Source organism: Equus przewalskii, chromosome 1, assembly GCF_037783145.1.
Source record: "Equus przewalskii isolate Varuska chromosome 1, EquPr2, whole genome shotgun sequence".
NCBI lineage: Eukaryota > Metazoa > Chordata > Mammalia > Perissodactyla > Equidae > Equus > Equus przewalskii.
In genome coordinates, this window is record NC_091831.1 from 158,834,756 (window position 1) to 158,852,024 (window position 17,269).

The 17,269-nt window shown below is 38.6% G+C and overlaps 1 long non-coding RNA gene across 1 annotated transcript; it reads left to right on the forward strand.

Moving 5' to 3' along the window:
- The first annotated feature begins 4,184 nt into the window (after positions 1-4,184).
- On the forward strand, positions 4,185-10,407 carry LOC103567399 (uncharacterized). Its single transcript, XR_011530189.1, has 3 exons — positions 4,185-4,252; positions 6,444-7,162; positions 7,345-10,407. It is a non-coding gene; the product is annotated as an uncharacterized lncRNA (long non-coding RNA).
- Positions 10,408-17,269: the final 6,862 nt, after the last annotated feature.

Genomic DNA, 17,269 nt, shown 5'->3' on the forward strand with positions numbered 1-17,269 from the left:
TATATGAGAAAACTCTTATGACATAATAATAAGACAGACCATCAACTTTTTTTTAAATAGGCCAAAGATTTGAAAAGACATTTCACAGAAGAAAACCTATGTCTGGTAAAGAAGCACATGAAAAAATGCTCAGCTCCATTAGTTATAAAGGAAATGCAAATAAAAACAAGATACCACTACATACCTACTAAAATCACTAGAATAGAAATAACCATACAAGTACTGACAAAGTTTTAGAGCACCTGGAACTCTCATACACTGCTGCTGGGAATGAAAATGGTAGTCATTCAGAAAACAGTTTCACTGTTTCTTAAAAAGTTAAACTTACACATACGATATAACCCAGTATTTCCACTCCTAGGTATTAACCCCCCAAAATAAAAGTTTATGCCTATTCAAATACTTATACAGGAATGTTCAAAATAGCTTTGAAAATAGTAATTGAAAATAACCCAAAAGTCCATCAACAGGTAAACGAATAAACAAATTGTGGTATAGCTACACAGTGGAATATTCCTCAGTAATTAAAAGGAATAAACTACTGATAAATGCAACAACATAGATGAATCTCAAAATAAACATGCCAAAAGAAATCGGACAAGGGAATATATATAAGATTCTGTACCCATAAAATTCTAGAAAATGCACACTAATCTATGCTAAGAGAAGGCAGACCTGTGATTGCCTAGGGCTCAGTAAGGGGTGGAGGATGTGATGGGAAGGTGTGCAGGAAGGAGTAAAAGCACAAGGAACAGGGCCACAACGGAACTTGGAGTTTGTGCATATGCTCATTATCTTGATTGTGGTTATGATTTCACATGTGTATGCTTGTGAAAAATGATCAAATTGTACATTTTATTTTATTTTAATTTTTTATTGAAGTAGCATTGATTTATAACACTGTATAAATTTTAGGTGTATGTCATTATATTTTGTCTTCTGTATAGAACATCGTGTTCCCAACCAAAAATCTAGTGGCCATCTATCACCCCTCTGCCCTCCCGCTACTTCCTCCCTTCCTCACTGGTAACCACGAATCTAGTCTCCATGCTTACGTGTGTGTGTATATTTGTTTATCTTGTGCATATGAGTGAAATCATACGGTATTTGTTTTTCTCCATCTGATTTAATTAACTTAGCCTAGTATCCTCAAGGTTCATTGATGTTGTTGCAAATAACAAGATTTCACCTTTCTTATGGCTGAGTACTCCATTGTGTATATACACCACATCTTCTTTATCCATTCATCCATTGTGGGCACTTAGGTTATTGCCAAGTCTTGGTTATTGTGAATAATGCTGCAATGAACATAGGGGTGCATAGATCTTTTTGAATTAGTGTTTTCATGAATTTTGGATAAATAGCAACAAGTGGAATAGCTGGATTATATGGTGGTTCTATTTTTAATTTTTTGAGAAATCTCCATACTGTTTTCCATAGTGACTGCACCAGTTTACATTCCCACTAGCAGTGCATGAGGGTTCCTTTTCCTCCTCACACTCTCCAATACTTATTTCTTGTATTTTTAATGATAGCCATTCTGACAGGTGTGAGGAAATATCATTGTGGTTTTAATTGGGTTGTTTGCTTTTGGTTGTTGAGTTATATAAGTTGTTTATATATTTTGCACATTAACCCATTATCAAATATATGATTTGCAAATATTATCTCCCAATCAGGCTGTCTTTTTGTTTTGTTGATGATTTCCTTTGCTCTACAGAAGCTTTTCTAGTCTGATGTAGTCCCATTTTTTTTTCTTTTGTTTCCCTTGCCTGAGAAGATATGGTATTCGAAATGATAAGACTGCTAACGCTGATGTCAGAGCGTGCACTACCTGTATTTTCTACTGAGCTTTATGGTTTCAGGTCTTACATTAAAGTCTTTGGTGAGGTTTTAGTTAGTATCTTGGAGCTGTTGACCCCTGGTAATACTCCAGCCTCCCAGAGCCCAGGGAACGCTGAGTGAAAAGGAAAGGTTTGAGAATTAGGAGGCCAAACTTGGGTAATCAACAGTCAACTAATATGTATAAAAATGAGCACCTTCATGAAAACATCATAAATATACACCCAAACTCTGCCATACACAAATTTCAAGTCTCAGTGTTAGATTTTGTAAAGTTGGTTCCCTCCCAGACTGGGAAACCTACAGATAAAGTGCCTTCTTTTTCTCTCTCCCAACATCTTCTTTAGTTAACCTTCCTGCTATTAGTAATACAGCTTTTGTTCATGTTGGGATTTATTGCAGAGCAGCTGCTTTCGTTTCTGTCATATATTTTTACTTTAGTATAAATTTTAATGTGGCGATGCCAGAATGTGTCCCCACATTGGTCTAGGGCTCAGGAATCAGCACTTTTTTGTAAAGCTCCCCAATTTATTCTAATGTGCAGCCAAGCGTGAGAACCACTGTCCTAGAATATTGTAAGAAGGCTGCTCCTCTGTCTGGCCTCCAGGGGGCAATTCTGCCCTTTCACATGACTGATGACAATGAGACCATGCTGACATTCCCTGGACTGGTGAGAGGCCTGAATTTAGGACTGAAAAGGATAGGGCTGAGAATTAGAAGCCTGGATAATATTGGGGTTATTGAAGGCAGAGTTTCTTAAAAATTCTCCTAAACTTTAGGAAATTCTGTAACCAATTGTTATCTTCTTTTACAAGTGCAATTTTTCCAAACCCTGTCTTATACCCAACCCTAGGCTTGTAAACCTCTTCATTCTGAGAAGCTCCCAATTCCATTGTCATTTCTTTGGACAGAATTCCCTTTATAAGAAGTTCACCCTTTATAACAAACTCCTCTCAGAAGAATGACTTGACCCGAAGAAGTTGACTCCTTTTTCTGAACCGGTCACCCTAAGTTATATATGTACCCATTGGTACCGGCATCAACCTTATCTCTTCTGGAATAACAATTTCAGCAACCAGGATCTCAAGGTTTCTGAAATATTTCTCAGATATTATAGATGTGTAGCTAAAGGTCACAGAAGTTTTGTGGTTTATATGTAAAGGTGTATCAGGCTAATGGTGAGTTCTAGGATTGGGAGGGCCTAGGTACACAGTTAGTCCAGGGAGCTCTGGCACTGTCATAGTGAAATTTCTGCTGCCTCCCTATCTGGTTAAGAATCAGTAGTAGACTCTGAGACAATGATTTTTTACAAACAAACCTGTTTAAACTCCTTAAATAATAAAGTGTAATTACAAAGAAATTAGAAAGAAATTATGCCAATTTCAAAAATGACAATGAATATTAAAAAATAATTTCCAAATTAAGAAATTAAAATAGCAATAAAAACATGAAAAGCATGGAATCTCAGTGATAAACATACATTAATATTACAAGGAAATATGTTTTTTTCTCTACAAATTGTTAAATAATTTTTAAGCATTAGACTCTCTGGTGCATCTAAGGATGTCACAAAACAAAAACTCTTAGAGTAATGCCATAGAAATATAAATTTGTACAAGCATTCTAGAGGGGAATTTGTTAATATACATAAATTATTTCACTCAACAATTCTATATCTAGAAATTTACCCTAAAGAAATAATCAGAAAATTGACCACAGCAAATCTCAACAAGTATCAAAGAATCAATATCACACAGATCATGTTCTTTTACTACAATGAACAAAGTTCAATAATATTAATAAAAAGCCAACTTTAAATACAAAGAAATGCATTCCTAAATAATTCATGGACAACAGAGGAAATCACAGTAGAATTGCTAAAATATTTACAAATGAACAATAATGAAAGGTCAACACTTTAACACTTGTGAGAGGAAGCTAAAGCAGTACACAGATAAAATATCAAAGCCTTAAAAACATAGTAAACATAATGATTTGATATCTGTATATATGGTGAAATGACCACCACGGTAAGTCTAGTCAATACCTGTCACCAGACATACTTACAAAGCTTATTCTTCTGATGAGAACTTCTAAAATTTACTCTTAGCAACTTTTCCTGAAAATACTATAATGTTGAATGTCAATTATACCTCAATATAAAATTATTATTATTTTTAAAATCCCATATATTAGAGATATATATATTAAAATGAAATGACTGAACATAATGAGCCAAATATTCAATCAAAAAGTTTTCAAAGGGACTAAGAATAAACATCAAAAGTAGGAGGAAGGGGCCGGCCTGGTTGCCCAACGGTTAAGTGCGCACGTTCTGCTTTGGCGGCCCAGGGTTCACCGTTTCAGATCCCGGGTGTGGACATGGCACCGCTTGGCACACCATGCTGTGGTAGGTGTCCCATATAAAGGAGAGGAAGATGGGTATGGATGTTAGCTTAGGGTCAGTCTTCCTAGCGAATAAAAGAGGAGGATTGGCAGCAGTTAGCTCAGGGCTAATGTTCCTAAAAAAAAAAAAAAAAAATAGTAGGATGAAGAAAATAGCAACAATAAGAGTTAAAATTATGGAGCTGGCCCGGTGGCACATTGGTTAAGTTCTCAGATTCCGCTTCCGCGGGCCAGGGTTTGCCGGTTTGGATCCCGGATGTGGACATGGCACTGTTTGGCAAGCCATGCTGTGGCAGACATGCCACGTGTAAAGTAGAAGAAGATGGGACACGGATGTTAGCTCAGGGCCAGTTTTCCTCAGCAAAAAGAGGAGGATTGGCAGCAGATGTTAGCTCAGGGTTAATCTTCCTCAAAAAAAAAAGAGTTAAAATTAATGAAATAGAGACAAGGAAGCAATGGAAAGGATCAATTTTAAATGGTCCTTTGAAAAGAATTAGTAAATGGGCCAATCTCTCATGAGATTTGTCAAGGAAATAACAATAGAAGATGCAAAAAATATTGTGTAAAAGAAGATAATGACCATATACACAGTACAAATTTAAATAATTACAAGAAAATGAAAGCAGTAAATTCATACAAATACATTCAAAAGCTTGGACAAAAGGTAAAACTTTCTAAAAATTATAATCTAGCAAAACAGACAAGAAAAATTAGAAATTTTGAATTTACATGTAAATTGAAGAAATTTAAAACTCTATACATACGAGTAGTTTTACAGGCAAGTTACACCATCCCAAGACCAATAATTTCCATATTATACAAACCATGCCTAAGTCCTGAGAATAATAAAAACAGGAAAGCTACTTAACGCATTGCATGACACCAAGAGAGCGACAACAAAAACAAGGAAAAAACAGATGACAAATGAAAATTATAGACCAACATTACTTACAAAAAGCAATGACAGCTCATAAAAATATTATCCAACTAGCACTGAATGTTAAAAATTAATGTTATACACCGTGATCAATTAGGGTTTATCCCAGGAGTATAAGGAAGGTTTAATATCAGTGCAACACACCACATGAATACATTAACTCTAAAATTCTCTCACTAAATGGAGAAAAGTGATTTGGTCATGTTTAACACGTATTTATAATTAAAATCTCTTCGCAAACTAGAAAGAAGAGGGAACTTCTTTAAGCTGACAAAGGCAATCTTTGAATTTGTTTTTAAAGTGGATGTTAAAAGCATTTCCTCAAAAACTTGAAAAAGACAAAAATTTCCAATATTACCTTTTCTATTCTACATTGCACTAGAAGTCTTAACAAGTACAGTAAAATAATAAAAAATTTAGGGCTAGAAAGGAAAAAACACAACTATCATTGACGGCTGACTCCATTTCTGGGGGAGAAAATGTGTGAAATGAGCCTAGAATACTCAGGTTATACTAGAAAACTAGGAAGCTATCAAAGATGACAAGGCCATGTCAAAAAAACTCAAGGGCCAACCTGAAGAGATTTCCTCTGATTAAAGATGGGACAATTCTTGCATCAATAAGATAATGAATCTAATAGATTGGAACACATCAAGTGTGGGTTCTTAAGAGAATTCTCCTCAGTTACTTTTGGAGATTTGTCCTATTTGCCTGGGGTTTGCCTGGGATTATCCAGGTTTTAGCATTGAAACCTTCAGGTCCTGGGAAACCCCTCCATCTCAGGCAGAAGGGATGGTGGTCACCCTACAGGGGACCAAGCTCATTATCTTGAAAACTGACAAATGTAAAGAATCATACACTTAACCTCAGAGAGTAATCAAATAATTGACAAGGAAAAATTATCTTTTATAGCAATATTTCAGTTAATAAATCAAGTAGAAATGATGTAATTAGAATATCATTTTGCAAACCAACTCTCCACCAAACAATAGATCTAGTCTTTGCTTATCATCAGTCACTAACACCACACACACACACACACAGACTAAAAGGCCACCTGACATTTTGAGTCTCCTGAATAAAGTGCATGACACCATGATGTCTGGGATTTGCTTCAAACTAATCAGGATTGGGGGAGGTATTTAGATGTGAAGGGTGGTGGGGATGTTGATTAAGGAGATTGGCCATGAGTTGATAATTATGGAAGCTGGATGATGTGTATATGTTGTTCATTACACTATTCTCTCTTCTCTTGTAGATGTCTGAATTTTCCACAATAAACAACTTTAAAAGAACCTACTTAATGTATAAATAAATCATCATAAATGCAAAGACTTACATGTACAATGCCCACTGAATCTTATTTAACATAGTCAAAACAGGAAACAAATAAAGTCTAACAATGATGTTTCAACAAATTAAAAGTAGTATGAGGTTATAAAAATCACATTTTCACATACAATTGAATCACATGATAACATACTCATACACAAAATGTTTAAAAAAAAGATTGTCAGTATGATCCCAACTACTTTAAAATATGCATATTTATGTTAAAAATACTGAAAGAAATACAATAAAATGTTAACAGTGCTTATCTCTGGGTACTGATGTTATAGTTGGATTTTTATTATCTCCTTTACACACTTGGTCATTTCTACATTGAGCAAGTTTTCGTTCACAATTAAAATATATACTACGTGCTACATATTTATTTGAGAAAAGTAAGAGACCTGGAGGAAGAGAGGCTGCAGGGCAAACAGAGACAGCAGGTGACATGACTAAGCTTGTATGTGCAGAAACCCCATTTCCGGCTGTGCAGCAACAAGACCACGGGGCCACCCAGCTCCACTGACACTACAAAAGCCTGTCAGGTGGCAGGCAGAACAAGAGCCATTTCACAAGGGAGAAGAGCCCCAAGGATGCAGCCCAGACGGCTTGCTCTCTTGTGCACAGTCTTGGCCTTCGTCTGCTTTGGTAGGGAGCCCGCCAACCCTGAAGCCGGGGGCTGAGGGAGGAGGGTTGGGAAAGAACTTGTAATATGACTGGACTGTGCCTTTCTCCACTTTATTTTCTGAGTCAAAATCTGAGGCTATTTGCAAGGGTTTTCTTGTGAGCAATGTCATCAGATACGTCATTTTTTTTCTTCTTTTCTACAGGTTCCAGCAATACCCAGAGCGTCTCTCAACCTACAAATGTTATGTCTGCACAAGTGGGAAAATCTGTGACCTTGGACTGCAAAATCACAGTCAGTTATAGCTCCTACTATATGTACTGGTATCGACAGCTTTCCAGTGGAGAGATGACTCACATCATTCGACTACATTCTTCAAATAGGAACTCAAGGGAAGGACGATATTCTGTGGTGTTTCAGAAACCAACCCTAAAGCTCACCATCTCAGCCTTGACACCTGGAGACTCAGCTGTCTATTTCTGTGCTGTTGCACAAGCATCCCACAGTGAGGCTAGTGATGGGAAGAGCCTTACAAAAACCCCTAGGGCTCAGTACAAGCCAGCTGCTCCTCCAGGAGCATGGAAGAGAACAACCCACAGGACAGGAAAAGGGTAGACAAAAGGCATGGTGAGTGGCACTGGTAGGTCTAGAGAGGAAATTAATGAACATTCTAGCAACAATCATCTCACATTTGGTACCAAAGAAAGACTTGTGGTTACAAGACTCCAACCTCAAGAGCATTTCTTATCTCTGAATCTGGTGTCTAAGGGTGATAACATAGCCAATCGACAGGTGTATCTGTCATTTCTGCCTGCCCAACATCCATCTCCCCTTTTTGGTGACAATGCCTTGATTTTCCCTTGATGACCATGCCTCCCCTCCTCCTCCCCATGTTTGAGTTTGCATGAGGCCGACCCCACCCTTGGACCTCTGGCCAGTTAGCATTGTTCATCTTTCTGATCAACATGATTGGTTCAAGATTGGGTACTTGACCCAAGCCCACACGCCAAAACTTAATATAGAACTATTCAGAATGCTGTTGGTGATGTAAGAGGCTAAGATGTAAATCCAGGGCTGCCAGCAGCCCTTTTCCCACCACCAGGGAAGAGAATGTTCCTGAAAAGAGAGAGTGAAATTCAACTTCCTTAACATTGTTTGAAGCCTTGACCCCTGCTGTGATTCAAGGAGCTCTATCTGGGATTTTAAGTTGTATACCCTAGTTGCCTTAGCTAGGATTCCTCCAGAAGCAGATAGGGGTTCAGGTGCAAGTAGTTTAGTTGAGACGTGATCCCAGGATGCATGGCAGGGGCACAGGAGAGAGAGAGACAGGAAAGGAAGCCAGCCAGCAAAGGGTGTATGTTATCAAGCCAGCTGCCACTGTGGGCACCTGGAGCTTAATCCTGCCAGGGAATCTCTGGGAACCAGCGTGAACATTTGCTTCGTTATCCCACCTGAGGGCCAGAGGAGCTAAGGTATTGATCTCAAAATCCTGTGTGTCATTGGTCAAGGACAGCTCCTGGGAGTGTTAGTTCCCCAGCACTTAGTGGGCTGTAGCAGTAATAGAAATCCCTTAGGCAAAGAAACTCAAGTGCTGACAGGAGGAAGTCTGCAGGGAGCACTGAAGTGAAATGAAGTACGAGGGGAGCTAGGTGTGACACCAACAATGCAACACAATTAATTTCTCTTTTTTCCTTTAGCTATTTTGAGTCAGGTTTTCTATCACTTGCAATCAAAAGAGACCTAACTAAAAACACTAATAGAAATAGCATTGGGTAAAAAGAAGTAACAAAACAAAATACTTAAAATTACTCTTTATTTTTGGCTTACTGCAGTTCAGAAAAGAAACATTCCTTCAATTGTTCAGATTAGAAAAGCCATTCAGCTCTTTCCTCCCATATCACCGGGCATGGTAAGGATGAGGGACAAATTTAACACTTGTATCTGCATTACTTCACTGGGAATTTAGCTGTTAGCTGTTCTCTCCCCATTCAGACTCTTCTTGCTCAGGTTCACGCTGCTTAATGCACCCAGATTAGTCTCCCTAAAGTGTCCCTCCAGAGAATCTTGCCTGCTCAAACTCTGGATTCCCTGTGGGACTGTGGTTTTCCCAGCTCCAAAATCCTGCTCCGGCTGTTTGCCTTTCCCGCAACATTTCCTCCCCATTTCTACCTTTGGAAGCTCATTATCTTTCAAAATCTATTTCACATCTTTCTCTCCCTTGATGCTTTTGAGGAGCAATGAGTATGCCTAAATCCCCTACCTCCATTTCTAATTGCATTTTCCAATAAAAGGACCAGAGCTCCTTGGAGAAATGGCTGATTCCAGTGCTGGAGCAGGAAACAGGCAAGATAAGTCTGGAGTACCCTACAGAGCTCAAGAAAAAAGAAGGTGATGGGGCTGTGTCAAAGGGACATAGGAGCCAACTGGAAAAGCTCCCTGTGACCAAAGCTGGAACAATTTGAGCAATAAAATAAATAAAGTAGTAGTATTCAGTAATAACCCAAAGTATAAAATAAATATCCATGAGTCACTGTTATAAATTATTGAATAAGGAAATGAGACAGAATAGACAAATATGCCATGTTGAAGTATTCTAAATAATTTATGTAGACACTCCACACTCAAGGAAGTGGGGCATAAATCCACACTCCTTAAGTGTGGGCTGTGCATAGTGACTTCCTTCCAAAGAGAACGGTTTGAAAAGAGTGAAAAAATAGTAAGTTGACAGTGGAGAAATCTGACAAACACTACCTCAGCCAGGTGGTCACAGTCAACAGAGATAAGTCATGCTGATAACAAGTCCCTCTGGTGTGATGTGATGAGAAATGGCACTTCACCTCCATGGTCTTCCTCCCAAAAACCCATAACCCTAGTCTAATCATTGAGAAATTATCAGAGAAATCCCAATTGAGGGACATTCTACAAAATACTGACTAGTACTCCTCAAAACTGTCAAGGTCATCAAAAATAAATGTCTGAGAAATAGTCAGAGCCAAGAGGAGCCTAAGGAGACGTGGTGATGAAGTGTAATGTGGTGGGATCCCCAGGTGGGATCCTGAAGCAGAAAAAGGGTATTTGGTAAAATTTATGTAAATCTAATAAAATATGAACTTTAGTTAATAACAATGTATCAGTATTGGTTTATTAATTGTGGCAAATGTATTATTGTAAGATAATAAGAAGGGAAACTATGTGTACTATTGTCACAACTTTTCTGTAAATCCCAAACTATTCTCAAATAAAAAGTTTATTTTAAAAACTTATAAAACTGTAGGTTTCACATGACCTCACCTTTGTGGAGGGAGAATTATGATTTTTATGTATAGCCATATCATTATATATACAGTTATGTGCCACTTTCTGATGGGGATACATTCTAAGAAATGCATCATTAGGCAATTTTGTCATGTTGTGAACATCATAGAGTGTGCTTACATAAACCTAGACGGCATAGCCTACTCCACACCTAGGCTGTATGGCACTAATCTTATGGGACCACCGTCGTCTACGTATTGTGTCATTGACGGAAACGTCATGCATGACGTTATAACAAAAAGAGTCTGGAAATGTACTGTCCAATACACAGCCATTATCTACATGCAGCTATTGAACACTTAGATTGTACCCAGTCCAAATTGAGATCTGCCATAAGTGTAAAATATACACCAGGTTTCAAAGACTTAGTATGAAGAAAACAATGTTAATGATCTCATTAATGTTTTTTTTTCATATTGGCTATATGTTGAAATGACTTGGAGGATTATTGGGTTAAATAAAACATTATTAAAATTCATTTTATATATTTATTCTTTCTTTTAATGTGGCTACTAAAAAATTTAAAATTATTTATGTAGCTCACATTGTATTTCGATTGATAGTAGTGGTCTAAAAAGATAGACATGAAATGTTAAGCATAGTTATTTCTGGTATTGAAATTCAGAATAATATTTTTAGCTGTCTTTTTTTCTAATTTTTCTTCAATAAATTTATGTTCCTTGTATGATAAAAATGTAATAAAAAGGTATAAGAACTACTGCTGTGAAATGTCACATTGAAAGACGAAAGCATCAAGCAGAAATGTCAAACCATAGTGTCTCTTTATTGACTAATTATTCATTCATTCACTCATTTTAATAAATATATGTGTATATGAAGCTTACCATGTGCAAGACACTGGCACAGTTGCCAGGAATACAAGCACAAAAAAGATGAGCTACAATTATTTCTTTCAAGGAGCTCACAGACTCATTGGGAATTTAGGCTCACAAATAAAAATAAGAACACGATGTGGTCAGTGATACAAGGATGATTTCTATGCAGTCAGCTTTCGTCTCCTTACTGCTTAAAAGCTGCTGTTTTCTGGCTCCAACGTTAGTCTACTTCTCTGCTCACATCATGATTGCAGCTAATACCTATATGGTAATGATTATTCTGCCCATAACCTTGATTTTGTTCCAGATCTATATATATCCAACATCCTTTTGGTCAGATGACCTGTGGGCAATCGAAACTGTAGAGGCCTAAAACCCATCATCACTTCACCTCCCCTACTCCAAGTTCTTCTACTTCTGTATTTTTGTCTTAGTTAAAGGTACCACCTTGCGTCATGGCTCTGTGTAAAGGGCAAATTTGGTTATTTTACTTCACTTCTCAATATTCTTCAGACTTGACATGACACAAGCCCACATTTGAAGTGCAATAAGCTACCAATCCAACCTCATCTCCTGACACATCTCTCATCAGCATTGACCTTCTAGAAATACCAAACTACTAAACTCAGATAATATCATGAGTTATCACCCCTTTTGCCTTCATTCTTCCCTATGCCCTTCCCTTTGCTTGGAGTTTCCAACCTCATCACCACCTCCTCCTCGTAATTCCTTGACATCTCCTCTCTGTAGTCTTCCTTGATTTTTCAGGCAAATTTAAGGTCTCTGTCCTCTGGCTCCCTTTGAACTTTGCACACACCTCCAGAATAGCAATTGTCTCTTTGTCTTACAATGCCTGCCTCCTCTAGGATACTCTTCCTCGTGGACAAAGATTATGTTTTATTCACCTTCATGTCCCAGCGCTACGCAGAACATGACAAATAGAAGACTCTCTAGTTTACTGAATATTTCCTATCTTTCTTCATCTTTCTATTTTATTGTGGTCACACTTACCCCCTAAAATAGTCTAGATGTTCCTTGAATGTCCCAAACAGGTTTCCACCCCTAGGTATTTATACTTAAGTATTCTTGGTCCAGATGGCTCCCTTCATCACATCGTTCAGGTCACTGCTCAAATGCCACCTCATTGAGAGGGCTTTCCTTCAATCCTACATAAGATAGTACTCACCCAACCCATCTCTCTTTCCCCTTACTCTGTCTCATTTTTCTCATGGTGATTGCCACGAGCAGACATTACATTATATATTTGTTGGTGTATTTCTTGTCCATGTATCCACCAGCAGCTAAGCATCCAGAAGCCCAGGGCTTTGTCTGAATTATTCAACAAATGAAATAAAGATCTGGTGCATGTATAAACAAATAAATGACTTTAATTATCACCTATTTGTGACACTGTCTGTCTGACTTTCATTTCCCCTTCTTCTGCTTTTATTCTCATCAAGTCATAAATCTGGGACAAAAAAAGAAGATTAAGGCACAAAACTCTAAGAATTGTCAAGTATAATAAGGTTGAGTAAGCAATAATATTCCACTTAAAAAGGAGCAACAGTTCAACTAAGTGTATATTACATTTGCTTCAAGAACCTGTTTTAACTTCTAATTCATATATTAACCAAATATTTATAACACATTTATCATGAGTTCTTTTAAAAAAAACCTGTCTCTTATTCTATCACTGTGTATAGTTTACATTATAGTTTCTGAAACTTACTTCAGTATATCCTCATACACAATTCTTTGAGATAAGTAAGTCTTATGATGAAGGAGTTGGTTACTATATTAAGGATCACTAGGTTGTGAAAATTTTGAGGTAGGAAGGCATTTCATCATTTTATTGTTGCTACAACTATGTACAGAAGCCCTTTATCAATGTATCTATTTCACCTCAGAGAGCTATAACACACGCATTGTCCATCAGTTCCAGGACATTATTTCTCACATCTGGGCTTCCCAGCCTGCTCTTAGCTTCAGTGTTAGTATGAATATTTCACAAGTAGATGGTAAAAACTTTGAAGATAGGCATAATGACTTCTATGTTTCTTCTACTTACATTAAGGCTCTGCACATACCGTAAATACTTATTATGATATTTGAATCTAGACTGACTCTATGATTGCCTGTACCCAGTAGAATGTAGTAGAAGTGAGGTTGTGTGACCTCTGGCACTCTGTCAGAGCAGCTTTGCAGTTTCTCTCTTGGTCTCTTGGAATATTCACTCTCGGGGAAGGCAACTGCCCTGTAAGCTTTTTTACTACTCTTCAACCACGCTGGGAGGAAGCCCAGGCAAGCCAACTGGACAAAGAGGTGCCTAGTCAACTCTCAGCTGTGCCAGCCACCCCACCCCAAGCTCCATCATGTGAGTGAAGAAGCCGTAGAGGATGTCATGCCCAACTGAGACTTCAGATGACCTCGTCCAGCTAAGATCTGATGTAAACACATGAGAAACTCTGAGCAAGAACCACACAGCTGAGCCCACTAAACCCACAGCACTTTAAGGCATGATAATAAAGTCTTGATTTAAACCACCTAAGTTTGGGGTGACTTGTTGCACAGCAGCCGTAACTTACAGTTTTACAGGATCCTTGTTGTGTTCCCTGACAAGAGAGCATCTATTTGAGGTACCAGGAGCTCCAATCCTGCAGAGTCTAAAGTTGTGAGAACAGGGAGCACAAAATCCTTCAATGGTTATGGGGAATGAAAGTAAATGAGGCAACTCTTGCTTCCCAGACCCCCACTATTGGGGGGCATGGGGATGTAGTGGTCTCTGATTTAATGAATATACTGCATTTAAAAACATAGCACCCCATCTTTGCCTTTGGTTGTCATTTCAGCTTTAGTAGGCCATTCCAGCACTCTATGAAGTTGGCTGTTTCCAGAAAGTGTGGTATCTGATTCAACAATGGTCAGAGGCCCTGCGACTCCAGCACCTCCTTTGCTCTGAACCGAATCCCCCTTTTGGGTGCTATGTTGTATGGGATTCTATGTTTATGGACCAGAATTTCCATAAGGGCATGGACAATAATGCTGACTGAGGCTCTGCAGGCAGAAAAGACAAACCCATACCTGGAATGGGTATCTAAGCCTATAACAATGAACCACTGACCCTTTCAAGATGGAAGGAGTTCTATGTAGTTTATTTGTCTCAAGGTGGCTGGTGATATACTGGGGGGATAGTGTCATATCAAGATTAAGCATTGATATCTGTTGCTGGGAGATTAGAAAATCAGAGGCAGTAGTGGTTGTATCAGCCTTGGTAAGTAAGAGTCCACGCTGTTGGACACATACACAGCCTCCATAGCCATTCATGGCATAGACATGCAATGCATATGCTTATCATGCCAGTTCCAGTGGGATGATGAGGAAGGCCAGCTAGCATCAATCGGTGGAGTCATTTTGTCTACTTGGCTATTCAGTTCTGATGTCATTTTGCTACTTACTTATTTTGTGCCACTTCCATGGTGGATGTTTTCTGGTGGATGTCAAGACACGATATAAAAATTTTCACATTCACTGTTCACTCCCATACGTCCATTCACATGCCTGCACTCCAGACATCCTTGACTTTAATCTTCCAACTCTTTTCTTTCCAGGTCCATGACCAGCCAGTCACTTGTCAATGTTCAAGAATATATATATATATATGTTCTTAGCTCAGGCCACTTCTCTTTCCATACTAGATGTGTATTATCAGTGCACTGATCACAGCTCCACACATTGGGAAGATTTTATCTCTCCACTGTCTCTCAAGGCCACTTTTAAATATGGTGCTGTAATACACTTGCTGTACATTTTTGGCTTGAACACATGTACCAAGCAAGTTTATCTATAAATCAAGCTAGGGCTTTTTCTTCCTCCTTCAGCTAGTCATATGTCCTGCCCAATACGACCATAGATGAAAGATGTGGGAGAGGCTCTGGGGCAATTGTGGTGCATGCCCTGGAGGGTCTAGGCTAACTGATCACATCATTTACTTATGAACTTTCGTTCAGGTTGAGTTCAATTTCAGGTGTATTATTTCCATTTTACAATAGACTAGTGCTAGGCTCACTCAATTTTATGACTCAGCAGGTCCAAAAGCCAAGCTCATAACAGTTTAGAGTAAAAATCCACAGAGGCACCCATCCAGATATCTCCATCCTGTGTTTCAGGGTTCCAGATTTTCCCAACCAGGGTCCTCTTACCATAGCATAACAGATCTTCTTTGGCTGAGCATTTAAACCTATCTGAGGCTGTGAGACTCTATCAAATCCTGTCTTCTCCACTGTGTCTGCCCTTCCTCTGTAGGAGATAAGGAACATTTAGTAAGCTATCAAAGAAGCCCTTTGACTCAGTTTCTCATTAGTCTTTTTCAGGGTTTTAATACAATTTAGCAATAACCAGTGGACTTGTTCTCCTTGTAGGCATTGTTCACTCCATATTTTTCTAATGTCTGAATCATTGCACCTGCAAGGGAATTCACTCCCACCAGGTCTTCCTCACCACCATAACCATCAGGGAAATCTTCAGCCAATGGGCCTCCACCTTTTGCTAGGCACTGTTCATGATCCAAATATCACAATGATTGAAGTCTCCTTTGCCTGTGGAGTGGTCAGTCAGTTCCAAGCCCCATCTGTTTTCTCTAACAATTCTTGATACTAACTATATTAGTTTGATTCTTCCAAAAACATATGCCAAGACAGAATTACGCATGCAAGAGGTTTATTGGTGGAAACACCTCTTAAAAATAAAGGGACAGGATCTAGAATAGACAGGGAGGACCTTCAGACTGTGATACAGGTCTGACTCCTACAAAAAAGGGAGGAGCAAGAAAGGAGTATTGAACACAAAGAATCTCAGTCTGCAGCATGGTTCTAGGAAAGTTTCCACCAGGCTGATGGGGAGTATGCATTCCAAAGTTGCCCATTAGAGGAGTCCTGCATCCTTCAGGAAAGGACTAGCATGAGTAACCGTAGCACTCAATCATTGGCTGGGAGGATCTTGACCTTTGATGTCCCAGTGCAAATGCAATAGTAGATCCAAAGGGATGATATATGAAGTTATACATGATACTTTGTCCCCCATGTAGGTTCTCTTGAAGGAGACCTGAGTGACACACTTCCATGGATGCCGCAAATGGCACATCAGGAGTACAATCATAGTCTCTGCTCTTGGCAGATTGAACATACAATAGGGGCTGGAGCCAGACAGGCCTTGATAAATGGAATTCCATGTTTTTGAGCCCACACATAATCATTTTCCATGCCACTTAGCGTCTCATTCCACTGAACAATGACAAGGGTGTTTGGTAAAAGAGGTTTACATCTATAAAACAGATAATTCTGTCCTAAATACTAAGATTCTCTTCTGCTAAGGCTGCCTTTTGCTCAGAATTCACATGGGACACAAATATTTTTACACTCTACAACCATTCGGAGACCACTATCCATACACTTCTTCCTCAGATTTCTATCTCACCAGCTATCCAATTGCATTCAATAAAAGTAAGATTTCCTTTCATCTCTGTCCTTCAAGCCCACCCATAATTGGGATTATAGTATTATAGATGTCCACTTTTGGGTGCTGCTAGCATATTGTGAAGAACAGTCTACAAACCAGGCCTAATATCTTTTCCTCAGTCAACTCGTCATAAGAAATTCTTGATGAGGCCATAGGTGAAAGCTGAAAAAGATGAGGCAGTGTAGCAGAATTAGGAGCCATGGTAATCTGAGCCACTTACTAATGCCATTGACATATGTCTTCAAAAAATGCTCATGCCTGACCTTATACATACCACTCCTACTCCTATGCATACCCAGATTTATGGTTTTGTAGTTCAAGCAACATCCACTTTATGATGGGCATTTCAGGTCACATGGTAACTTAGTGGTCCATGGTCAAATACTTATAAGTCCCAGTAAAATACTAATACGTCCCAGTAAAAAGTCAAGAGCCGTTTCTCAAAAGGAGCATATCTGCAGAGTA